This window comes from Pelophylax lessonae, assembly GCF_965119305.1.
Source record: "Pelophylax lessonae genome assembly, chromosome: 4".
In the NCBI taxonomy this organism is placed as follows: domain Eukaryota; kingdom Metazoa; phylum Chordata; class Amphibia; order Anura; family Ranidae; genus Pelophylax; species Pelophylax lessonae.
Genome location: NC_138771.1, coordinates 493,587,146 through 493,614,914, shown reverse-complemented (window position 1 = coordinate 493,614,914; position 27,769 = coordinate 493,587,146). Strand labels below are relative to the sequence as shown.

The 27,769-nt window shown below is 44.3% G+C and overlaps 1 protein-coding gene and 1 long non-coding RNA gene across 2 annotated transcripts in view; one reads left to right on the top strand and one right to left on the bottom strand.

The window, feature by feature from the left end:
* Nucleotides 1–27,769, bottom strand: part of LOC309554153 — a 476,173-nt gene that overhangs the window by 21,337 nt on the left and 427,067 nt on the right. The gene's annotated exons all lie outside the window — the stretch shown is intronic.
* The window catches only part of GPR19 (G protein-coupled receptor 19), a 32,896-nt gene continuing 18,842 nt past the window's right edge, over nucleotides 13,716–27,769 (top strand). The window contains exon 1 of the mRNA XM_082252742.1: nucleotides 13,716–13,964. The gene's annotated coding sequence lies outside the window, so the exon portion shown is untranslated. The remainder of the gene's footprint in view (nucleotides 13,965–27,769) is intronic.

Below are 27,769 nucleotides of genomic sequence, written 5' to 3'. Positions count from 1 at the left end.
CAGTATATATATATAAAATAATATGCAAAGTGGTTTGAGGGAAGCTTCAGAATGGCAAAGATGTTTTTATTACAAATTATGTAAGCAGACTGCAGTTCCTCTTTAACCACTTGCCGACCAGCAGAAAACAAATTGGAATAAAATTAAGAAAAAATTTGAGTTTTAATTTTTTTTTATTATGAATGTTATATAGCAGAAATTAAAAAATATTGTTTTTTTTTTTTTTTAAATTGTCACTCTTTTTTGTTTATAGCGCAAAAAATAAAAATTGCAGAGGTGATCAAATACCACCAAAAGAAAGCTCTATTTGTGGGAAAAAAAGGACATCAATTTTATTAGGGTACAGCATCACACGGCCGTGCAAATATCCGTTAACCGGTTGCCGACCGCCACACGACTATTTACTGCGGCGGTCAGCCCCGGCCAGGCAAAGTGACGTAGATCTACGTCGCTTGCCTGTCACTTCCTTGTGAGCCAATAGCGGGTGAGCGCGCGCCCGCCCGCCCGCCGCGGCTCGTTCACAGGGAAGTCAGTGCGTGTGACCGGCGGACCCAATGTCCGCCGGTCACTCGCCGATCGTCGGTGCAGAGGGAGAAAGTCAGGCGGCTGATGTAAACAAGCCGCCTGTCATTCTCCCCTGTGTAGGAATGGTGATCATACTGTTCTACTATGTAGGACCGTTGATCACTGTTCCTACACTAGAAGCCACAGCCAATCACAGTAAGAATCACGCCCCTAGGGACACACTTAACCCCTCCTTCCCCAATAAAGTTAACCCCTTCCCTGCCAGTGTCATTTTGAAGTAACAGTGCATATGTATAGCACTGATTACTGCAGTAATGTCACTGGTAACCCCAAAAGTGTCAAAAATGTCAGTCAAGGGTCCGATCTGTCCGCCACAATGTCGCAGTACCGCAAAATAAATCACAGATCGCCACCATTATGCGTTAAAAAAAAAACACCAAAAATGACCGAAATCTTTCCCTTAGTTAGTAAACTCAATAACTTTTGCGCAAACCAATCAAAATACGCTTTTTGCAATTTTTTTTACCAAACATATGTAGCAGAAAACAAATTGGCCAAAAATGTTAAAAAATTTTGATTTTTACATTTTTTGGGGGGGGAATTTCATATAAAAAAATGTGAAAAATATTGTTATTTTTGCAAAATTTACGCTCTTTTTTTGTTTATAGCGCAAAAAGTAAAAATCGCACAGGTGATCAAATACAACCAAAAGAAAGCTCTGTTTGTGGGGGAAAAAAAGGACATCAAATTTGTTTAGGTACAGCGTCGCATGACCACGCAATTGTCCATTAAAGTCACGCAGTAAAAAATCGCAAAAAAACCCCTGGTCAGGAAGGGGGTAAAATCTTCCGGGGCTTAAGTGGTTAAAGTAACGCAGCACCAAATCTCAAAAAATGGCCTGGTCATTAAGGGGGCAAAACTTTCCAGTCCAGGAGTGGTTAACCACTTTACCACGCCTGGACCAACTGACAATTTTGCGCGGTCGTGCGTCGCTGTACCAAAATGAAATTGATGTCCTTTTTTTCCCACAAATACAGCTTTCTTTTGGTGGTATTTGATCATCTCTGCAATTTTTATTTTTTGTGCTATAAACAAAAAAAGAGTGACAACTTTGAAAAAAAAAAAAATATTTTTTACTTTCTGCTATATAACATTCATAATAAAAAAAAAACTAAAACTCAAAATTTTTCACCATTTTAGGCCAATTCTGCTACATATTTTTCCCAATAAGTGTATATTGATTGGTTTGCGCAAAAGTTGTCGTGTCTACAAACTAGGGGAAAGATTTATGTCATTTTAATTTTTTACTAGTAATGGCGGCGATCAGCGATTTTTAGCGGGACTGCAACATTGCGGCTGACAGATCGGACCCCTAACTGACATTTTTGACACTTTTGGGGGGACCAATGACCTTACTACAGTAATCAGTGCTAAAAATATGCACTGTTACTGTAATAATGACACTGGCAGAGAAGGGGTTAATACCAGGGGCGATCAAAGGGTTAAATGTGTCCCTAGAAGTTGCTTTCTAATGTCACTGGTACTCCCAAAAGTGTCAAAAATGTCAGTCAGGGGTCCGATCTGGCCGCCGCAATGTCGCAGTCCCGCAGAAAAAAATCACAGATCGCCGCCATTACTAGTTAAAAAAAAAACAACAAAAATGGCATAAATCTTTCCCGTAGTTAGTAAACGCAATAACTTTTGCGCAAACCATTCAAAATACGCTTATTGCGATTTTTTTAAACAAAAATGTGTAGCAGAAAACAAATTGGCCTAAAATGTTAAAACATTTTGATTTTTACATTTTTTTTGAGAATTTCATATATAAAAATGTGAGAAATATTGTTATTTTTTCAAAATTGTCGCTCTTCTTTTGTTTATAGCGCAAAAAATAAAAATTGCACAGGTGATCAAATACCATCAAAAGAAAGCTCTGTTTGTGGGACAAAAAAGGACATCAATTTTGTTTGGGTACAGCTTCGCATGACCGCGCAATTGTCCGTTAAAGTCACGCAGTGCCAAATCGCAAAATAGGGCCTGGTCTTTGAGCAGCCACATCTTCCGGGGCTTAAGTGGTTAAAACAGAAATTAAAAAATATTGTGTTTTTTTTTTTTTTTCAAAATTGAAGGTCTTTTTTTGTTTATAGCGCAAAAAATAAAAACTGCAGAGGTGAATTATAGCACCAAAAGAAAGATCTATTTGTGGGAAAAAAAGGACATCAATTTTATTAGGGTACAACGTCGCACGACTTCGCAAGTTTCAGTTTAAAAAACGCAGTGCCGTATTGAAAACAAATGGCCTGGTCATTAAGAGGGTAAAACCTTGCAGAGCTGAAGTGGTTACTAACCATGCAGTTCCACAAGGAAGAACATTACCCTCAAATAAAATTATACAATAATACCACCTACAGGCAGAACTAGTCATCACAGTATAATACACTGCAAGCTGCGAGTAGAAGACAAGAACTGTCTGCTGACTACATCGACCGATCAGCTTTATGCAGTTCCCAGTATACTGCTGAAACCCAACCCAAGAGATTATCTGTGGCCAGAAACAGCAAATCTTTCCTGGAAATTCTTTTGGCGGCCTGTTGGCTCTTTGTACCTCAGTGCGGAATAAAACACTTCTTTTGATCTCTCCTCTGTACACCTGCAAAAAAAATAAAAATATATAGGAAAAATTCATATTGGAGAACTTGCCAAAATGTACTGACAGCGCAAAACAAAGTATTTCAATAAAAAGGCTGCAAAGAGCAAATTTGGTGTCTGTGTGAAGATAATCAAAAATGTGGAAGCTGGCTTCCACCCTCAGCAAGCACTACTTTTTTTTCCCTCCAAAAAAAAATTTTTTGGAGGTGCTCCAGTTATGCGACTCAAAGGGTGTATCCAGTACGGGAGTGTAAGTATCACATGCCCCAGAAGGAGTAAGCATCAGAGTGGAGTAACAGACAGGGACAGGTGACCAATATTATTGCGGTATTATTATACACTGCTCAAAAAAATTAAAAGGAACACTTTGAAAACACATCAGATCTAAATGGGGAAAAATATCATGCTGGATATCTATATGGAAATGGACTGGGTAATGTATTAGGAACGAAAGGATACAATATTGTTTGGTGAAAATGAAAGGTATGAACCTACAGAGGGCTGAATTCAAAGACACCCCAAAAATCAAAGTGAAAAAATTATGCAGTAGGCTAGTCCATTTTACTGAAATTTCATTGCAGCAACTTAAAATGGTACTCAGTAGTTTGTATGGCCCCACGTGCTTGTATGCATGCCTGACAATGTCGGGCATGCTCCTTTTGAGATGGCAGATAGTGTCTTGGGGTATTTCCTCCCAGATCTGGACCAAGGCATCACTGAGCTCCTGAATGCCAGGTGCAACCTGGTGGTATCAGATGGACCAAAACATAATGTCCGAGAGGTGTCCTATTGGATTGAGTTCAGGCGAGGTCAGACAAGCATGGGGGCCATTTAATGGTATCAATTGCTTCCATCCTCCAGGAACTGGCTGCATACTCCCATATGAGGCTGGGCATTGTCGTGCACCAGGAGGAACCCAGGACCCACTGCACCAGCATAGGGCCTGACAATGAGTCCAAAGATTTCATCCCAATACCTAATGGCAGCCAGGGTGCCATTGTCTAGCCTATAGAGGTCTGTTGTGGCTCCAAGGATATGCCTCCCCAGACCATCACTGACCCACCACCAAACCGGTCATGCTCAACAATGTTACAGGCAGCATATTGTTCCCAATGGCTTCTCCAGACCCTTCACGTTCGTCACATGTGCTCAGGGTGAACCTGCTCTCAACTGTGAAAAGTGCAGGGCGTCAGTGGCGGACCTGCCGATTCTGGTGTTCAATGGCAAATGCCAATCTGTCAGGGTGCCAGGAAACCAGACCACACGAGATGCAAGTAAAATAAAGCAGTTCATTAGAGCAAAAAACAATAAAGGCATAGCAAGAGTGAGGAGCGAAATCAGGAACAGCCAGGGTCAATTCCAGAGCAGGTAGTCATCCAAGCCAAGATCAAGTCTAAAAGCTGGTAGTCATCCAAGCCTGGGTCGAGTCCAGAGGTGGGTCATCTGCCGATGCAGAATTGAAAATCAGGAAAGTCGTCAGCTAAGACAGATCATGCATGGAGGAACACATAGAACAGAAGACTGCTAGCAGTGATACACCTTGGAGCACAAACACAAGAGCAAAGGACTGCAAGCCAACAGGTGATATATACAGTGCCTTGCGAAGGTATTCGGCCCCCTTGAACTTTGCGACCTTTTGCCACATTTCAGGCTTCAAACATAAAGATATAAAACTGTAATTTTTTGTGAAGAATCAACAACAAGTGGGACACAATCATGAAGTGGAACGAAATTTATTGGATATTTCAAACTTTGTTAACAAATAAAAAACTGAAAAATTGGGTGTGCAAAATTATTCAGCCCCTTTACTTTCAGTGCAGCAAACTCTCCAGAAGTTCAGTGAGGATCTCTGAATGATCCAATGTTGACCTAAATGACTAATGATGATAAATCGAATCCACCTGTGTGTAATCAAGTCTCTGTATAAATGCACCTGCACTGTGATAGTCTCAGAGGTCTGTTTAAAGCACAGAGAGCATCATGAAGAACAAGGAACACACCAGGCAGGGTCGAGATACTGTTGTGGAGAAGTTTAAAGCCGGATTTGGATACAAAAAGATTTCCCAAGCTTTAAACATCCCAAGGAGCACTGTGCAAGTGATAATATTGAAATGGAAGGAGTATCAGACCACTGCAAATCTACGAAGACCTGGCTGTCCCTCTAAACTTTCAGCTCATACAGGGAGAAGACTGATCAGAGATGCAGCCAAGAGGCCCATGATCACTCTGGATGAACTGCAGAGATCTACAGCTGAGGTGGGAAACTCTGTCCATAGGACAACAATCAGTCGTATACTGCACAAATCTGGCCTTTATGGAAGAGTGGCAAGAAGAAAGCAATTTCTTAAAGATATCCATAAAAAGTGTCGTTTAAAGTTTGCCACAAGCCACCTGGGAGACACACCAAACATGTGGAAGAAGGTGCTCTGTTCAGATGAAACCAAAATTGAACTTTTTGGCAACAATGCAAAACGTTATGTTTGACGTAAAAGCAACACAGCTCATCACCCTGAACACACCATCCCCACTGTCAAACATAGTGGTGGCAGCATCATGGTTTGGGCCTGCTTTTCTTCAGCAGGGACAGGGAAGATGGTTAAAATTGATGGGAAGATGGATGGAGCCAAATACAGGACCATTCTGGAAGAAAACCTGATGGAGTCTGCAAAAGACCTTAGACTGGGACGGAGATTTGTCTTCCAACAAGACAATGATCCAAAACATAAAGCAAAATCTACAATGGAATGGTTCACAAATAAACATATCCAGGTGTTAGAATGGCCAAGTCAAAGTCCAGACCTGAATCCAATCAAGAAACTGTGGAAATAACTGAAAACTGCTGTTCACAAACGCTCTCCATCCAACCTCACTGAGCTCGAGCTGTTTTGCAAAGAGGAATGGGCAAAAATTTCAGTCTCTCGATGTGCAAAACTGATAGAGACATACCCCAAGCGACTTACAGCTGTAATCGATGCAAAAGGTGTCGCTACAAAGTATTAACTTAAGGGGGCTGAATAATTTTGCACGCCCAATTTTTCAGTTTTTTATTTGTTAAAAAAGTTTGAAGTATCCAATAAATTCCGTTCCACTTCATGATTGTGTCCCACTTGTTGTTGATTCTTCACAAAAAATTACAGTTTTATATCTTTATGTTTGAAGCCTGAAATGTGGCAAAAGGTTGCAAAGTTCAAGGGGGCCGAATACTTTCGCAAGGCACTGTATATAGTCAGGTGTGCAACAACATCACTGGGCGACACCCAGGCAGCAGGCAAGTGATGAGGCAAACAGAGTTTGTAAAAGACAGCAGTCTGCACATGTTCAAGATTGCTGCCAAGAGGAAGGCAAGGTAAGACCTTTACAGTACCCTCCCCACAACGGCCCCTCCTCCATGGAGTAAAAAATGGATTCTGAGGAAAGCGAGCAGGGAAAGCGCAGAGAAGAGCGGGAGCATGAACATCAGTGAAGGGAACCCAGGAGCGCTCCTCAGGACCATAACCCTTCCAGTGCACCAGGTATTGAGCCTGAGCTTGGAACAGATTTGAATGCAAGATGCTCCTAACCTCATACTCCTTATGATTGCCCACAGGAATGGGATGAGGGCGAGGAAGAGAAGAAGTATAGTGATTGCAAAAGTGGCTTCAAAAGTGACACGTGAAAGCATTGGAAATACGCTTGCCAGGAGGAAGATCAAGGGCATAGGCCACCGGGCTCACCTCACGAAGGATGCGAAAAGGCCCAACAAAACGGGTTGCCAGTTTAGGAGTGGGTACCCTGAGGTTGAGATTACGGGTCGACAACCACACCCTCTCCCCAAACTGGTTACGAAGGAGCAGATAAACCTCTCCAGTCCGCCTGGAGCTTCTGACGCTGTTTAGAGACCTGTAAAGACTCTTGAATCTGCACCCAAGAGGAACGGAGGACACAAAGATGATCCTGCACAGCCGGGATGTCCTGTGGCAAGAACTACTCAGGCAACACAAAGGGTTGGAACCCATAATTGGCCATGAATGGAGACATTCCAGAAGATGAGTTGATGGGAGAGTTCCTGGCAAACTCTGCCCAGGGTAGAAGATCAACCCAATTGTCCTGATGGTCAGAGATATAGCAGTGGAGAAATTGCTCCAGAGCTTGGTTGGAACGCTCAGCGGCACCATTGAACTGCAGATGGTAGGCAGAGGAGAAGGAGAGTCGAGTACCCAACTGGAAGCAAAAGGCGCACCAGAACCTGGAGACAAACTTGCTCTCAAGGCCTGAGACAATCTTCTTAGGCAACCCGTGTAAGCGGAAAACCTCTCTGGCAAACACCAAGGTAAGCTCCTAAATGGTAGGCAGCCACTTAAACGGAACACAGTGGCACATTTTGGAGAACCGGTCGACCACCATGAGGATAACCGTGTAACCTCCAGATGCGGGAAGTTCCACAATAAAATTCATGGCCAGGTGAGACCAGGGACGCTCCCCATTGGGAATGGGATGCAGTGGGCCCAAGGGAAGGGGGCACAGAGATTTGTTCTGGGCACAGAGGGAACAAGCAGCCAACATACGCAGCAACATCAGTGCGGAGAGACAGCCAACAGAGCCTCATTATTCCAGCCCACCTCTGCTGCCAGGGTACGAAATTAGATGGCATACTCGGCAACAGTTTGTATTCCCTGTAGAATGGATGGGAGCAGCTTAGCAGCAGAGGCAGAGCGAGCAAGCACATCGAATACCCTATGGAAGGAGGCAACTAAACCCGGGTAATTGAGTATCACAGGATTACAAAGGATACACCCAGGCAAAGGCCTTGTCCGAGAGCAACGAGATTAGGAAGCCCACCTTGGACCTGTCAGAGGGAAAAGCCTGAGGAACCATCTCAAAATAAATGCCCACTTGATTTCGGAAGCCATGACACTGACTCGGTTCACCCCCATAGCCCTGCGGGAGGAGGGCTGAACCAGTCATCCCTCTTGTAACAGTGATTCCAGCTGCAGGAGCGGCAAAAGGAGGAACCACCGGCCTAGCAGCACCAGGAGCAAGGTGTTCTGTGCATTCAAGCAACGCCTGCAACACCTGTGCGAAGCGACCCAAAAAGGTGACCTTGTTGATCGAGCCTGGAAACCAGCATGGGGAGCGTAGGAGCATCTGCATCTTCAGGATTCAGTGCCCTTGTGTACTGTCAGGGTGCCAGGAAACCAGACCACACGAAACGCAAGTAAAATAAAGCAGTTTATTAGAGCAACAACAATAAACGCACAGCAAGAGTGGGGAGCGAAATCAGGAACAGCCAAGGCCAAGTCCAGAGCAGGTAGTCATCCATCCAAGCCAGGATCGAGTCTAGAAGCGGGTAGTCATCCAAGCCAAGGTCGAGTCCAGAGGCGCGTAGTCTTCTGATGCTGGGTCATCTGCCAATGTGGAATCAAGAGCCAGGAAAGTCATCAGCCAAGTCAGGTCATGCATGGAGGAACACGGAGAACAGAAGACTGCTAGCAGTGATGCACCTTGGAGCACAAACACAAGAGCAAAGGACTGCAAGCCAACAGGTGATATATATAGTCCGGTGTACAACATCATTATTGAGCGATGCCCAAGCAGCAGGCAAGTGATGATGCAAATAGATTTTTTAAAAGACAGCAGTTTGCACATGTCCAAGATGGCTGCCAACAGGAAGGCAAGGTAAATCGAGCTCCATGTTGCTGGGCAGTGAGCACAGGACCTTTTGGACCTCAGGCCACCCTCATAAAGTCTGTTTCTGATTGTTTTGTCAGAGACATTCACACCAGTGGCCTGCTGGAGGTATATTTGCAGGGCTCTGGCAGTGCTCATCGAGTCATTCTGTTGGTCCTTGCACAAAGGAGCAGATACCGGTCCTGCTGATGGGTTAAGGACCTTCTTTGGCCCTGTCCAGCTCTCCTAGAGTAACTACCTGTCTCCTGGAATCTCCTCCGTGCTCTTGAGACTGTGGTTTGCTGCAAAACATTTGTACAATCCTGGGAAGGACTGGGAGAATATAGTCTGGTCAGCTGACTGTGAAAATACTCTGGCAGGCCGAAGTCATTCAATACATTGACTTCTCATGAATGTACCAATTTCAATCCATGTATGGCCAGTGCAAGGACAGTCATAGAGGCGATCTGGGAAAGTGGGGGGGGGGGGGGTTTGGGCAGAACGCAGAGCTGGGAAAGTGGGGGGGGGGGGTTTGCAGAGAGGAGAGCTGGGGGGAATTTTAGCAGAAAGGATAGCTGGGGAGTGGTAATTTGTGCAGAGAGAAGAACTGGGATGGGGGAGCTTTGTGCAGAGGTGAGAGGTGCAGAGGGAAGAAGGCGGGTTGTGTAAAGTGAGAGATGTGAAGGGAAGACGGGAGGGTAGGTTGTGCAAAATTAGAGCTGTGAAGGGTGGGGCAGGTTGTGCAGAGATGAGAGCTGTAGGGGAAGCTGGGGGTGCAGAGGTGAAACTTGGGGGGTGGCAAAAGTAAGAGCTGTGGATTGGGGTGAGCTTTAGATTGTGGTTAGAGTGGTGCAAAGGTGAGATGTTGATGGGGGGGAGCAAAGGTGAGTTGTGAATTGGGGGCGGGGTGCTAAGGTGAATTGTGGATAGGGGTGGAGCTGTGGACAGGGTAAAAAAGAGGTGAGCTGTGAATGGGGGACACAGAGGTAAGCAAAGAGATAAGCAGAGGTGATGATTTGATGGTTACTTTTGGGGGAAGACCAAGGACATTTTCTGGGGGACTGTAAAGCATACAGAGTTAGTGGCCAAGAGTATGTAATGTATGTCACAGCATACAGGGTCCAGTGGTGAGAATTTTGTAACACCTTGTAGATTACATATTCAGAACTGCTACACTCTGAATGCTGTGCTGTATGTTACATATTAACCACTTAAGCCCCGGAGGATTTGGCTGCTAAAAGACCAGGGGGTATTTTGCGATTCGGCACTGCGTGAATTTAACGGACAATTGCGCGGTCGTGCGACGCTGTACCCAAACGAATTTGACGTCCTTTTTTTTTCCCACAAACAGAGCTTTCTTTTGGTGGTATTTGATCACCTGTGCGATTTTTTGATCATGCGCTATAAACAAAAAAAGAGCGACAATTTTGCAAAAATAACAATATTTTTCACATTTTTTTATATGAAATTCCCCCAAAAAAATTTAAAAATCTAAATTTTTTAACATTTTCGGCCAATTTGTTTTATGCTACATATGTTTGGTAAAAAAAAATCGCAAAAAGCGTATTTTGATTGGTTTGCGCAAAATTTATCGCATTTACTAACAAAGGGAAAGATTTTTGTCATTTTTGGTGTTTTTGCGTAATGGCAGCGATCTGTGATTTTTTTGCGGTACTGCGACATTGCGGCGGACAGATCGGACCCTTGACTGACATTTTTGACACTTTTGGGGTTACCAGTGACATTTCTACAGTAATCAGTGCTATATATATGCACTGTTACTGTAAAAATACACTGGCAGGGAAGGGGTTAACTTTTTTAGAGAGGGAGGGGCTATGTGTGTCCCTAGGGGCGTGATTCTAACTGTGATTGGCTGTGGCTTCAGATGTATGAACAGTGATCAACGGTTCTACATAGTAGAACCGTATTATCATCATTCATACACCGGGGAGAATGACAGGCGGCTTGTTTACACTAGCCGCCTGACTTTCTCCCTCTCCCCCGACGATCGCCGAGTGACCGGCGGACATCGAGTCCGCCGGTCACACGCGCGGGGGGGTCCGTGACCACGCCTCCGGGGGAGCGCGCTCGCTCCCTAGACCCTCACAGGCTAGCGACGTAGACCTACGTCACTCTGCCTGTGAGGGGCTGACCGCCGCAGTAAATAGTCGTGCGGCGGTCGGCAAGTGGTTAAAGGCCTCTGGATGGTACTCCTTAATACTGTACTCTGCACAATGCATTTTGCCTTACATACTCCTGAGCCCTGCACTCTGTATGCTGGACTGCATATTACATATGCCTTACAACTGCTCTCTGTGTGCCTGGCTCTATGTTACATATTCCTGACCACTGCAATCTGTACACAGGGCTATATGCTCCATATTTCTGAGAAAAAGGGACCCTTCGCATTGAATGTAAGTACTATCCTGTTTGCTGTCCCCCCACTGCTCACAACTGCACAATACACACTCCTGAGCCCTGCGTGTTATGAAGTCCTGAGTCCTGTATTTTGTTACATATTCCTGAACCATGTGCCTTGTGTAATACGCAGTTCTAATCCCTAACTTATTACAATCATTTGGCGCCACTGCACTTCTCTCCTCTAAAGAAGGTGTGTCTGGGGGTGTGGTTTTGGCATGGTGGGGGGGAGGGTTGGGCGGGGATTTGGGCAGGGGGGGTGAGTTCCTGCACCTATTTTCGGAGAAAAAAGCCCTGGTAGGCACCAATAGTTGAAATTGGAGGTCATTAAGCTACAGCTCAAGAAACTTTGTGCAGCCTCTGGAGGAACTCTGAGAATAGCATGTCTATAGCCTAGGAGAGATCCCCCTCAATGTAGTGTTGAGACAGTCTATGGTGTATAGAGAGATGCAGAGCTGAGACAATACCTCTCTTTGTGTAGGGGTGGATACATTCTATAATGTAAATAGAGAAGGCAGAGCTAGGAAAAGTCCCCCTTAATGGAGCATTGAGTCTATAGTGTATAGACAGTCTATAGTGTATATAGAGAGGCATGGCCTGAAAAAGACCCCCTGTAGTGTGGAGACAGTGTATTTATTTTATTCATTTATTACAGTACTTATATAGCGCCATAAATTTTAATATAATATAAATGTTATTAGGAGTCTCTTAATGAAGGTGAAAGAGGAGAGTGCAAAAGCTGGCCTGAAATTGAACATTATTAAAACTAAGATCATGACTTCCGGTCCCATCACTCCTTGGCAAATAGAAGGAGAAGAAATAGAAACAGTGACAGATTTTATCTTCCTAGGCTCCAAGATCACGGCAGACAGTGACCGTAGCCAAACATAAAGGAAAGAAAAAAGACTGCTCCGGTGTATGAGACCCCCCATGTATAGAGAGGGACAGAGACTGGGTGAGACAACCCCCCCCCCCCCCCCACCCTATGTAGTGTGGGTACAATTTATAGTGTATAGAGAGAGACAGAGTTTGGATAGGGGTACGGCCCACACCTGGGTGACAACAGCAGAGGGGTGACACCATTCGGAGGGCGGCGCCTAGGCAAGGGTCCTGGGTCCCATAGGCAGGGCTTTTTTCAGTCAGAACATGACGGCGCTGCGCTAGCCCTGAGTGGGACCCCAAAATCTCACTCTCACTGCTGCTGCAGCGGCTGCCTCCTTCACTAATAGAGAAGCCCGCTGCCCAGAGACTGACAGTCTAAGCAAGCAACTCCATGGGCAGCGCGGCTGCACTCTGAATGCTTCCTCGCATGCCCCCCATGTGCAAGGGGGGGGGGGCAGGGAGGGAGCCCAGTGACATGATCGCTCAGTGGGTGCTAATGTCTGTCGGAGCCCTTGGTCGATACTGATGTAGGGGTCTGGACTGAGGGGGGGGGTCTGTACTTAGGGGGTCTACACTGATGGAGGGGGTGTCTGTACTGAGAGAAAGGGTCTATACTGATGGAGGGGGGGTGTTTAATAAAGGGGGGTCTATACTGATGATGGGGGTCTGTACTGAGGGGGGGTCTTTGGGGGGGAGCCTATTCTGATAGAGGGGGTCTATACTTAGTGGGGGTCTATACTGAGGGAGGGGGTCTGTACTGAGGGAGGGGGGTCTATACTTGGTGGAGGGGGGTCTGTACTGAGGGAGGGGGGGTCTACACTTAGTGGAGAGGGGTCTGTACTGAGGGAGGGGGGTCTGTACTGAGGGAGGTGGGTCTATACTTAGTGGAGGGGGGTATGTACCGAGGGAGGGGGGGGCCTATAATTACTGGAGAGGGGGGTCTGTACTTAGTGTAGAAGGGGTCATTACTGACAGAGGGGGGGTCAATACTTAGTGAAGAGTGGGGGCTGTACTGAGGGAGGGGGGCTGTACTGAGGGGGGACTATAGTTATAGACACCATGTTTTACCACACCGGGTGACACCAACTCTAGCAACACCACTGCAACTATGGGCACAGTCACAAGTGCAGCAGGCGCTGCTGCTCCCCCAAAAATCAATCCGAGTGTGTTTGACAGGTGGTGAGGAGGTGATATGCTGCCTCCTAACCACCTGATTTAAACCCATGATTGCCGTGCAATGCACGCGATTGCGACACAGTCAATTAGAGGTTTAAATCAGGTGTGAGGAGGTGACACTGTTCCTGGTGATCTTTGACTTCTTCCGTGCTGTTCAGGTAGATCTCCACCTCTTTAAGGTTGCCTACCCCTGGTCTATACTGTACAGAGAGGGGCAGAGCCTGGATGAGACCCCAAATTAAGTATTAAGCCAGTATATAGTGTACAGAGAGGGGCAGTGCTTGGATGAGACCCCCCATGTAGAATGAATACAGTCTATAGTGTATAGTGAGGGGCAGAGCCTGGATGAAACCCTTACATGAAGTAATAAGCCAGTATATAGTGTACGGAGAGGGGCAGTGCTTGGATGAAACCCCCCATGTAGAATGAATACAGTCTATAGTGTATAGTGAGGGGCAGAGCCTGGATGAGACCCCCTCCCTGTAGTGTGGAGAGGGGTAGGAGGGTCCCTTTTGTTGGGTCAGCCCTGATCTTTGTTGCAGTCAGCTCAGTGTGCAGATGAGGTCTGGATGGCTGTGTGATGGATCATAGGAGAGGAGGGGGGGATGCAGCTGCAGGGGTTAATCCCACATCAGGAGGAGGATGACATGATACGTTTTATCACATTGGTGAGTCTAACTCTTTATCTTTTATTATCATTAATATTATTAGCAAGAAATCAGGCAATAAATCTTACTATAAAGAGGAAATACTCACAATGAAAGCGCTGTAATCAGGGAATCCTTTAATTACTGTGTTTTGGTACAGAGGTGATCCAGTTAATAGTAATCCTTGATTGTTCATTTACAGAGTATCAATCACTGGGCATTATCATAGAATATGGCAATTGTGAACAATCTTCCAGGGAGATCCTAGCAACATATATATATATATATATATATATATATATATATATATATATATATATATATATATATATATATATATCACACATACATGTCACAGTTTATGGGAATCCCATCCATAATTGTTGTTTCTGCAAAAAATGGCAGAATATTGGAGCTGAAGGCCATCTATCTATTTATATACTGTGATGGAGGTCTATATATATCTAACATCGGGGAGGGGGGATTAGAGGATGCGCTGTGTTTAAAAGAGGGGGACCCCATGTTAGGTGGGGGATGTTGATGTCACACATCTATCGTAGCCTGGATGGTACGCAGACCCTCTGTAAGGGGCAGTGATGTCAGGCCTAGTCCTATCGGGGGGGGACAATACACATGGAGATCCAGGGTACCGGTGCTGAGGACATATATATGTTCGCACTTAATAGTTTAAGAGGCCTGCAGGAGTCTGGAAATAATTGCAATACCGGTCTGCTTCAGATGAGATGCTGCATACACAGGGGGGCACGATGTGATGCCAGCAGACGGTTTCTGGAAGCCCTAATTGATTGTAGCAATATATATGGAATTATTAGGCCTGACTTCCCTACGTACACATAGTGGAAAGTGCTGTGTATTATTACTTGAGAAAAGACCACAGTGTCAAAGCTTATTTTAAAACCCAAGATAAAAAAATGTAATATATTTCAGCTTAACAGACCTTGGATGTAGTGGCAGATGTTTTTACTTTCTTGTTACCTGGTGATCCCGGCAGCAACACACTTCCTGTCCTACAGTGACAACACTCTCTGTCTATACCGTATCATTGGAGGAGCAGCATTGTTACCTTAGGACATGACTACATAACATCTCCTACTCTCCTCATCTCCATAACATTGGGTAGAGTTGTTTAGTGCACATAAAGTTAAAGAAAAAATCGAGTCATCTGTATGTTATACGTAATTACATTGGTTCAGCTTGGACCAATGTAACTACATTATGTACAGTATCTCACAAAAGTGAGTACACCCCTCATATTTTTGTAAATATTTTATTATATCTTTTCATGTGACATCACTGAGTCCCCGTTCACACTAAGGCGACCTATGAGGCGACCTGGTCGCCTCACAGGTCGCCGTAGGTCGCCTCCCATAGGGAAGCTGCGGACCCGTTCTAATAGGAGCGACACAAGTCGCTCCGACTTAGAAAAAGGGTACGGAGCTTCTTTGGGGCGACCAGGAGGCGACCGCCATAGACTTCAATGTTATAAAGTCCGTGGCGGCCGCTACGAGGTCGCGGCGCGCTGCTCGCTGCTCGCACCGCGACCTCCGAGGTCGCGGTGCGAAGTAGCGTCACTTGTATGTGAACGGGGCTTAAGGAAATTACACTTTGCTACAATGTAAAGTAGTGAGTGTACAGCTTGTATAACAGTGTAAATCTGCTGTCCCCTCAAAATAACTCAACACACTCATTAATGTCTAAACCGCTGGCAACAAAAGTGAGTACACCCCTAAGTGAAAATATCCAAATTGGGCCAAAGTGTCAATATTTTGTGTGGCCACCATTATTTTCCAGTATTGCCTTAACTCTCTTGGGCATGGAGTTCACCAGAACTTCACAGGTTGCAACAAAAGGGAGTACACCCCCTAAGTGAAAATGTCCAAATTGGGCCCAATTATCCATTTTACCTCCTCGGTGTCATGTGACTTGTTAGTGTTACAAGGTCTCAGGTGTGAATGGGGAGCAGGTGTGTTAGATTTGGTGTTATCGCTATCACTCTCTCATACTGGTCATTGGAAGTCATTGGCAATTGGAAGTTCAACATGGTACCTCATGGCAAAGAACTCTCTGAGGATCTGAAAAAAAGAATTACTGCTCTACATAAAGATGGCCTAGGCTGTAAGAAGATTGCCAGGACCCTGAAACTGAGCTGCAGCACAGTGGCCAAGACCATACAGCGGTTTAACAGGACAGGTTCCACTCAGAAAAGGCCTCGCAATGGTCGACCAAAGAAGTTGTGTGCATGTGCTCAGAGTCATATCCAGAAGTTGAAGGGGTGGGGGGTCAGCCTGTCAGTGCTCAGAGCATACGCCGCACACTGCATGAAATTGGTCTGAATGGCTGTCGTCCCAAAAGGAAGCCTCTTCTAAAGATGATGCACAAGAAAGCCTGCAAACAGTTTGCTGAAGACAAGTCGACTAAGGACATGGATTACTTGAACCATGTCCTGTGGTCTGATGAGAAGTTAAACTTATTTGGTTCAAAGGGTGTCAAGCGTGTGTGGCGGAAACCAGGTGAGGAGTACAAAGACAAGTGTGTCTTGCCTACCGTCAAGCATGGTGGTGGGAGTGTCATGGTCTGGGGCTGCCGGCACTGGGGAGCTACAGTTCATTGAAGGAACCATGAATGCCAACATGTACTGTGACATACTGAAGCAGCGCATGATCCCCTCCCTTCGCCAAGTATTCCAACATGATAACGACCCCAAACACACCACTGCCTTGCTAAAGAAACTGAGGGTAAAGGTGATGGACTGGCCAAGCATGTCTTCACACTTAAACCCTATTGAGCATCTGTGGGGCATCCTCAAACGGAAGGTGGAGGAGCACAAGGTCTCTAACATCCACCAGCTCCGTGATGTCGTCATGGAGGAGTGGAAGAGGACTCCAGTGGCAACCTGTGAAGCTCTGGGGAACTCCATGCCCAAGAGGGTTAAGGCAGTGCTGGAAAATAATGGTGACCACACAAAATATTGACACTTTGGGCCCAATTTGGACATTTTTACTTAGGCTCCTTTCACACATATGGATTGTTCATTTCATCAGTTCAGTCACGTCAAAATGGATGAAGTATTTATTCGTTTTTCGTCCATTTTTCAATCGTTTTTCGTCTGTTTTTCATCCGTTTTCATCCATTTTTTTTTTTTTTTACATCCACTACCAATGCAAAAACGGATGAAAAACGGACAGTTTGTCAGTTTACATCTGTTTTTTGTCCGATCAGTTTTTTTAACGGAAGAAAAATAGGGCTTTCATCCGTTCAAAAAAATGGATGTAAACGGATGATCATCCGTTGTCATCCGTTTTTCCATAGGAATGCATTAATTTCCGTTTTTCATCCATCAATGGATGGATGAAAAACAGGCAAATGGTATGTATGTGTGAAAGGGGCCTTAGGGGTGTACTCACTTTTGTTGTCAGTGGTTTAGACATTAATGGTTGTGTGTTGAGTTATTTTGAGGGGACAGCAAATTTACACTGTTATACAAGCTGTACACTCACTACTTTACATTGTAGCAAAGTGTAATTTCTTTGGGGTTGTCACATGAAAAGATATAATAAAATATTTACAAAAATGTGAGGGGTGTACTCCCTAGATACTGTATACCCCCATGATTAGGCTCCAAGGGGCAGTGCAAAACGTGTTGAGGGCCTGGCCTGGAGGGAGTCCGGGCTTAGGTTGTCACTATCCATTGATCCAAGGGATTGCGTAGACGTGCAGCTAAAGGGAGCCTTTCTTGTACACCTTGTATATACCACACCTGGCCGATGCCCCTAAAAGCCGGAAATCACGAAAGTAGACACCGCTAGAAAAGGGAAGGTTTATCTACCGGTCACAAAGAAATTTTCCAAGATAAGACACCTCTACTCCAGTGATCTCCACTTGCTTCTGGGTCCCACACTGAGCAGCTGTCCTGATACTTTGTGCATACAGGCCAGTTACTTGGCATGGGCGCCATTTAGAGAATGCTTTACAATTTCAGAATCAAGGCAAACCATTCTCTGGTTGGACGAGGTGTGGAGGTGGTGTCACGTTCTCCACCCTGTCCAGTCAGAGAATGCAAAGCATTTTCTAAATGGCGCCCATGCCGAGCACCTGACCGTCTGTATCCGCATGGCATCAGCCTGGCTGCCCAGCACGGGACCTGAAAGCAAGTGGGGATAACTGGAGAAGCGGTGTCTTATCTTAGAAAATATCTTTGTGACTGGTAGATAATCCTTCCCTTTTCTATGAAGAAAAGAGAGCAAATATTTTACCCCATGTGTATGCCACAACCATTGCTTCGTCAGACCAATCAGGAAGATCAGAAATATGCCAAAAGTGAACAAGTGGTTGAAGTGAGTGAGCCACCTGTTCATTTATGGCTGTCCTTATAGTGGGGTTTATGGTAAAGACAAAAACACATATCTCCTGTGTGTGTGTGTACGTATATATACTATATTGTCAAAGGTATTGGGACGCCTGCCTTTACAAGCACATGAACTTTAATGGCATCCCAGTCTTAGTCCGTAGGGTTCAATATTGAGTTGGCCCACTCTCTTTACAGCTATAACAGCTTCAACTCTTCTGGGAAGGCTGTCAAGTTCCTCCACTCTAAACTCACTCATCCATGTTTTTATGGACCTTGTTTTGTGCACTGGTCCAAATCATTTGGTGGAGGAAGGATTATGGTGTGGGGTTGTTTTTCAGGGGTTGGGGTTGGCCCCTTAGTTCCAGTGAAGGGAACTCTTAAGGCCTCAGCTTACCAAGACATTTTGGAGAATTTCATGCTCCCAACTTTGTGGGAACAGTTTGGAGATGGCCCCTTCCTGTTTCAACAGAACTGTTCACCAGTGTACAAGGCAAGGTCCATAAAGGACCTGCGAGTTTGGGGTGGAGGAACTTGATTGGCCTGCACAGAGTCCTGACCTCAACCCAATAGAACACTTTTGGGATGAATTGGAGTGGAGACTGTGAGCCAGGCCTTCTCCTCTAACATCAGAACCTCACCTCACAAATGCCCTTCTGGAAGAATGCTCAAACATTCCCATAGACACACTCCTAAACCCTGTGGACAGCCTTCCCAGAAGAGTTGAAGAGTTGAAGCTGGTATAGCTGCAAAGGGTGGGCCAACTCAATATTGAACCCTACGGACTAAGACTAGGATGCCATTAAAGTTTATGTGCGTGTAAAGGCATGCGTCCCAATATTTTTGCTAATATAGTGTGTGTATATATATATATATATATATATATATATATATATATATATATATATATATATATATATATATATATATATATTGTTTGGTGTGGGGTTTGGTTTGTAGTTTGGTGTGGGGCTTCAGGCAAAAACAAGGAATCTGCTGAAAACCTAACAGTATAAATCTAACCCCTAAGCGAGTCCTTAACACTTAACCGTAATGCCCCTTTTACGTCTAGCAATTTGGGATGCAGCGATTCTGCCTGTAATTACAAATCGCACTGCAATGCTGGCAAAACTCAGCAAGCATGTTAGGGTGCCATTCATTTTCAATGGCACCTAAACAAAGTGCAATTTTGCCGCAAATGTCTAACGATAAATTGGGCTGCAATTGCAGCAAAACCGCATCACGTGTAGTTTGTCACCCAAAAAAGAAGCAGGAGCTTCTTCTGGGTGACAAGCTTTGCGTGATGCAGTGCCGTGATTGCGGTAAAACCATTCCACATTTAGCTGCCAATAAAAATGAACGTCACACGAACACGCGTGCTGTGTTTTGCCTGCATTGCAGTGCAATTTGGAAACGCAGGCAGAATCGTTGCAATTCCGCCCACAATGCCAAATCCCTAGATGTGAACGGGTGCCTAAAGTGTATGAGTAAAACCAAAACATGTTTTTCTTTAGACTTAAATGGGTAGATTTTCCTGCACTTCCTGTTCTGGCGACGCAGCAGGAAGTAAAAAGGAAATATCTTCAAAGTAAAGGAATTCCCATTTAGGAGAGTTGTAGGAACAAGGCTCCGTATTGGTGGATTTTTAGTTTCCCTATCACTTTCTGTCTTGTCAATGGTAACCAGGACATATAGAGAGCGTTAATCTCCCCGGGGAAGGCACAGCAATAAAAATCTAAAAAAGGAGTTTAAAGCTGTCTGTAAACTATACAATCTGATTGTACAATCACTATACAATCTCTATCAGACTTAAGCCTTTTACACATGGGCCAAATGTCAGGTGGCAATGGCTGGTTGAATAGAAACTGTCTGCTATTCGGCCCATGTGTACGGCAGCTGGTTCGACAGAAGCGCTGACCGGAGTGTTCTGATGGGGTGCTTCCCCTGTCAGAACACAATAGCATAGCAGCGGAGATCGCTGTACTAACTTCGGATTGTTAGTACAGCGTCTCCTACCTGAGCTGTCAAACTAGTAGTGTGTATGAGGCTTAAAGCAGCCCATACATGGGTCATTTGTTTTTTCGTTCAACCTGAGAAAAAAAATGACTCTATTCCCCATCTACAAGTGTTAATCCCCACTGAGCTATTGTATTCTAACAGCAGGGAGACTTCTGAGTAGCCAGCAGCGCTGACCATGCAGAAATTCAAACAGGTTGGTTGGATAGGAGTCCATCCATAGATCGGTACATGGATCCAAATTTGGCCAGTCCCTGGTGAAACAGCTGAATTTCGATCTATGTGTAGCCGGTATTTACCAAAACTGTTAAATTTGAGGACACACTTAACCACTTTTCGACCGCCCACATTGACACTACTGCGGCAATGTGGCACGATCCCATCCTGCGACGTAGACCTACATCGCTGGACTCCTCCCCCTGTAGGCGGCTCTCGCGCGCCGCCGAAGGCGCGCTCCCGCTGCTCTTCCCCGATCGTCGGGGATCTAGTGTGGAGATCCGCCCGCTTGTGTAAACACAAGCGGGCGGATCTCCTAAGTGACAGGCAGGGTCAGATAGCATGGTTCAGCATAGCTGAACATGCGATCTGTCCTTGTGTCACTCAGTCACCTCCCCCCACACACATCAGTAAGCACCAGGCATACATTAACCCCTCCCTCTCCAATAAAATTAACCCCTTCCCTGCCAGTGTCATTTTTTACAGTAACAGTGCATATTTATAGCACTGATTACTGTAGTAATGTCACTGGTACCCCCAAAAGTGTCAAAAATGTCAGTCAAGGGTCCGATCTGTCCGTGGCAATGTCGCAGTCCCGCAAAAAAATCGCAGATCGCCGCCATTACGCGTTAAAAAAAAAAAACAACAAAAATGACAGAAATCTTTCCCTTAGTTAGTAAACGCAATAACTTTTGCGCAAACCAATCAAAATACGCTTATTGTGATTTTTTTCTTTTACCAAGCATAGGTAGCAGAAAACAAATTGGCCAAAAATTTAAAAAAATTTTGATTTTTACATTTTTTTGGGGGGGAATTTCATATAAAAAAATGTTAAAAATATTGTTATTTTTTCAAAATAAATGCTCTTTTTTTGTTTATAGCACAAAAAGTAAAAATCGCACAGGTGATCAAATACCACCAAAAGAAAGCTCTGTTTGTGGGAAAAAAAGGACGTAAATTTAGTTTGGGTACGGCGTCGCATGACCGCGCAATTGTCAGTTAAAGTCGCACAGCGCCGAATCGCAAAAAGTGGCCTGGACGTAAGACAGCAAAATCCTCCGGTGGTAAAGTGGTTAAACAATTCATTCCTTTGTTTCCATCAAATCAGGCTGGCTCTTGAAATATAAAGTTAATTGTAGATCTAAAGGAGATTGTACAATCAGATTGTATACTTTGTATGGTCACCCTAACCCTTCACTACTCCATCAAAAATAAAGAAAAAATGTTTTGCCTTTACACTAAAGGCTTGTACACACTAAAAATCAGGTGAGAATTTTCGTCCAAAGAACTTTCGTACGATTTTGTGTGCACACAACTTTCGACAGCCGATTCCGACTTTTCGTACCAAAATTCCCAAATGGACTAACTCCAAAATTTTTCTCGTAAGGGAACAGAACAAACTATTTTAGTTTATTGTGTACTGTTTTCGTAGGATGTTCGTACAAGAAAAATCAGAAAAGAAAGACTGCGCATGATCAGAAACATTGAGGCCCTGTTCACACCTGAGCGGTTTTCAGCTCCTAAAACGCTCATCTCTGAAGTCTCAAAACGCCCAACAAGTAAAATCCCATTCATTTCAATGGCCCCTGTTCACATATGAGCGTTTTGTCGCCTGAAGCAAAACGCCTGAAGCTCAAAAAAGTACATGAGCTACTTCTTTGGCAGATTACAAGGGTTTTTGTTAGATGTCAATGCCTGCCTCCAAACACTTGCAAAAAACGCCAAAAAAAAGAGGTTTGTCGTACGAGAATTTTCGTTCATTGGTTTTCGATTTGCTGTGAAACAATGAGGAAAATCGGACAATCGTTTGCCCGATATTCTTATAGTGTGTACCCCACTTTAGGGTCAATGGCTGAGAGCGCTGGCCGGTGTGTCCTGTCGAGGGGACGCCGCCCCCCTGTCAGAACACAATAGCTCAGCAGAGGAGATTTCTGTATTCACATGGCATAGTTGGTACAATGGCTCCTCCTGAGCTCTTCAGTTTTTTTTTCGTTTAGCCCACTGGGTTGATAATAGTGTGTACCAGGCTTAACAGCTGTTACATGCTACCCCATATCCAAAAGACCTGCTCTGATAGCAAGGGCTCCAGTACTTTGGTTAGTGTGGAGTGTAAATAATTATATATTTGAAAGGGGGTGAGTTATGTGCCCGGAATGGTCGAAGTGTTCATATTTCTTTAACGGCTAAAAAGCTGAAGCCCTAAGCCTACCACTAACCTAACATAGACTCTAAACTAAGCCCCAACACTGGCTAACCTTTTCTCTGCTGCATACTCTGTGTTTCATGCACCGGAGGAAAATACCCTATGTGAGATAGTCTAGGTCAGCAGACGCCAACCAGTGGTCCACGGGAAATTTTTGGTGGTCCCCAGGGGTTCTGCTGCAAAATAACATTGTGGCAGATGTATACCGCCCAATGTTGTTTCCAGTGTTGTCCGCAATGCACGCTGACAGTTAATACTGTCAGCGCACATTGATACCCGATGCCTCCTATGTAGTTCCGGCTTTTGTGAACTCAGAGGGAGGCGCCGGGAGTAGTGTAAAGAGTGGGAGTTGAAGAAGGAGGGGACTTCCAATGGCAGAGCTTATCACAAACTGTGGGAAGGGGCACGGAGCTCTAGCACATGGCTGGATAAGGAGGTAAGATCCAGAGATGAGTCTGTGTAATGCCTCGTACACACGATTAGATAATTGTGCGAAAAAAATAGATATCGAATTGCTGATCGCATGATAATCTGATCGTTAGTACACAGCTTTCGACAAACATGAAAACTTTTGTCGTACGATAGCCTAGGGAACGACAATCATTTAATCAGTACAGTATGCGTTCGCTAAAAATTCATTCGCTACAAGACCACGCATGATCAGAAACATGAAAATAACCTGGAAAAAGCCTGGCTGCCATTGTTTTTGTTTTGCACCATCCAATACGTAGCTACACAACCAGGAAGCTTTTTCAGAATGCATCAAAGTCGGACCAAAGTAGTGCAGGGACTACTTTGAAGTCTTTGCAACCTGACGTCGCACAGATATGAACGGTACTCATTGGAAATCATGGAGTACGACTTTCACTTGTCATGCAACTTTGCAGTCCCAAATCTCAGGATAAGTCACACAAGTGCGAAAGGGGCCTCACCCAGAGTAATTGGTATATATGTGCACTGTAAAAAACTTCAAAAGAGATTTCTGTTTATGGGATGTTTCTTTATTGCGAAGCCCAACTCAGACCAAAACTTTTAGTTTTTGTGTGAAGCAGTAAAAGGCTAAGACTACAGTCTGTATCCACATTGGATGAGGGTGTCAGAGAGACAGGAAGTAATGAAAAATCTGTCCAATGGGATTGCAGACAGCAATTAAACACATTTTATTAGCGAGAGGAAAGGATAGATCCCCTGTTATGCATCCTTTTCTATGTATACAGTATCTTACAAAAGTGAGTACACCCCTCACATTTTTATAAATATTTTATTGTATCTTTTCATGTGACAACACTGAAGAAATAACATTTTGCTACAATGTAAAGTAGTGAGTGTACAGCTTGTATAACAGTGTAAATTTGCTGTCTCCTCATAATAACTCAACACACAGCCATTAATGATTAAACTGCTGGCAACAAAAGTGAGTACACCCCTAAGTTAAAATGTCAAATTGGGCCCAAAGTGTGAATATATTCTGTGGCTACCATTATTTTCCAGCACTGCCTTTACCCTCTTTGGCATGGAGTTCACCAGAGCTTCACAGGTTGCCACTGAAGTCCCCTTCCCCTCCTCCATGACGACATCACGGAGCTGGTGGATGTTAGAGACCTTGCGCTCCTCCATCTTCCATTTGAGGATGCCCCACAGATGCTCAATAGGGTTTAGGTCTGGAGACATGCTTGGCCAGTCCATCACCTTTACCCTCAGCTTGTTTAGCAAAACAGTGGTCGTCTTGGAGGTGTGTTTGGGGTCGGTATCATGTTGGAATACTGCCCTGCCGCCCAGTCTCTGAAGGGAGGGAATCATGCTCTGCTTCAGTATGTCACAGTACATGTTGGCATTTATGGTTCCCTCAATGAACTGTGGCTCCCCAGTGCCGGCAGCACGGTGATTTCCCCTGTAAGAGCTGCTGCCCCACAATATATATGCATACGTGGGCTGGTCGGCAAGTGGTTAAAGAAAAATGGACTTAAACTTTACTGGTGTAGAGAGGACCCACACATAAAATGTAAAAAAACATACCAAAAAGTTTGTTATAGATCTTAGTTAAAAAGACATATACGTAGATAAAAAATATACATAACCAGGTCCCAGGGAGTTGGAACCTGCAAAGCAAGCCAGCAAGAGCTATTCAGTTCCCATATTTTCCATAGGTGCACCAAGAGATCAAAAGGTTGCCGTGTTTCGCAATCTTTGCTTCTTCAGGACCTTGTATTCTTGGGCATTACAACAAGCAGCCTGGCTAAAACAAATATACATAGTAAATATACAGAATTTACTGTAAATAAGTAATACGTTATAATCAACATTAATGTGATAGATATCAAAGATTTCTGTTTGATACATATGTATGCAAAAATCAAAAGACTTAGATATTGCTACTGGATGGAGGTAAAAGGCAGCAGGTGGGCAATGGAAGCACTTTGGAGCAGGGCTCTATCAGAGCACTGATGTCAATCCAATCCAAAAGAAAGAGGTATATATTTTCTCCTGTGGCTAAACCAACCAAAAAACAACAACAAAGTAATAATAATAATGATGATGAGGTGCGCCCTAATGGTAGCAATATTTAAAGCATAACTCCACTTTTGTTGAGAAAAAACATTCCCCTCTGGGCGATCTGTGTAAATTACAAGGACTATAACAAACTTTGTTGCAGATTCCTACCTTTTGTTATTCTGAAAAAATCACTGCTTGTTCCTCCAGTGCTGAGTGGGTCTAATGAGAGTGGTTTCATAATTATCTATTAGCTGTGGCAGCTGCAGGGCTCTAATGAGGAAATCTGCTGGGCCTGCATCCCTTTTAGATGTGTTCCTATTGGGAGTATCACTTTTGTATCAGGGGAAGCCTGAAATCGGACTTGTATCTTAGGCAGACTTCTGGGAAAATTGGAGAGCCAATCACACAAGCAGGAAATGACGTTTCTGGGGTGTGGTCAGAATACATTCTGTGTACAGAACATCTCCAGGTAGCCATATTGCATTGCATTTTCAGAAAATTACAGCAGCTGCAGATTGAAAAGGAAAGGTCATTTTTAATAACATTCAATCACAATATGACTTGTGTTGCAATGGTGTACGCTATATTATTTTTTCTTTGTTTGCTTTTTTTTTCCCCACGAAAGTGGAGTTACCCTTTAAGTCTTTTAACTTAGCCAACTAATACGGCATGCATCAAACAGAAATCTTTAATCTGTAAAGAGTGGACCAAAATCCCTCCTGAGATGTGTGCAAACCTGGTCACCAACTACAAGAAACGTCTTACCTCTGTGCTTGCCAAGAAGGATTTCTCCACCAAGTACTAAGTCATGTATTGCTTGGGGATCAAATACATTTTTTACTCACTGAACTGCAACTGAATGTATAACATTTGTGTCAGGATTTTTCTGGATTTTTGGTTGTTATTCTGTCTCTATCATTTAAAATACACGTATGATAAAAATTATAGACCCTTCATTTCTTTGTAAGTGGCCAAACTTACAAAATCTACAGGGGATCAAATTATTATTATTATTTATTATTATTATTAATAATAATAATGATTATTTTTATTTTCCCCACTATAAGTGTGATGAGGCCCTTATGAAGAACTTAACCGGTTGCCAACCACACGCCGTGTATTTACTGCGGTAGTGTGGCTCCACCAGGCAAACCGATGTAGGGCTACGTCGGTCACGAGCAGGGAGCTAGGGGGCGAGCACGCCCCCACTCGGCAGCGGGGAAGCCGATGCACAGGTCAGGGGGCTCCGATTGCCACCTGACACCTGCGATCGTTCCCCGCTGAGCGAGAAGGACGGTCGGCTGTTGTAAACACAGCTGACTGTTCTTCTCCCTGGAATGATCATAGAGCCCCTGTGATCCCTCTATGTAGAAAAACAGGTCTCTATGGTCATTTCAGAAGCCACCCCCCCCCCACAGTTAGAATCACTCCTCTAGGCTCACATTTAACCCCTTGATCACCTACAATGTTAACCCCTTCCCTGCCAGTGTCATTATTACAGTAACAGTGCATATTTGTAGCACTGATTACTGTAGTAATGTCACTGGTCCCCCCAAAAGTGTCAAAAATGTCAGTTAGGGGTCCGATCTGTCCGCTGCAATGTCGCAGCCCGCTAAAAATCACAGATCGCCGCCATTACTAGTAAAAAACAAAAAAAAAAAAAAACAATAAAAATGACATAAGTCTTTCCCGTAGTTAGTAGACGCTATAACTTTTGCGCAAACCAATCAAAATATGCTTGTTACGATTTTTCTTTACCAAAAATATGTAGCAGAAAACCAACTGGCCTAAAATGGCCTAAAATGTTAAAACATTTTGATATTTAATTTTTTTTTTTTTTTTTTTTTGAGAATGTGAAAAATATCGTTTGTTTTTTCAGAATTGTCGCTCTTTTTTTGTTTTATAGCGCAAAAAATAAAAATCGCACAGGTGATCAAATACCACCAAAAGAAAGTTCTATTTGTGGGAAAAAAAGGACATCAATTTTAAGTACAGCGTCGCACGACCGCGCAATTGTCCGTTAAAGTAGCGCAGTGCCGAATTGCAAAATATGGCCTGGTCATCAAGGGGGAAAATCTTCTTTGGCTGGTTGAATAGAAACTGTCTGCTATTCGGCCCGTGTGTACGGCAGCTGGTTCGACAGAAGCGCTGACCGGAGTGTTCTGATGGGGTGCTTCCCCTGTCAGAACACAATAGCATAGCAGCGGAGATCGCTGTACTAACTTCGGATTGTTAGTACAGCGTCTCCTACCTGAGCTGTCAAACTAGTAGTGTGTATGAGGCTTAAAGCAGCCCATACATGGGTCATTTGTTTTTTCGTTCAACCTGAGAAAAAAAATGACTCTATTCCCCATCTACAAGTGTTAATCCCCACTGAGCTATTGTATTCTAACAGCAGGGAGACTTCTGAGTAGCCAGCAGCGCTGATCATGCAGAAATTTTCAAACAGGTTGGTTGGATAGGAGTCCATCCATAGATCGGTACATGGATCCAAATTTGGCCAGTCCCTGGTGAAACAGCTGAATTTCGATC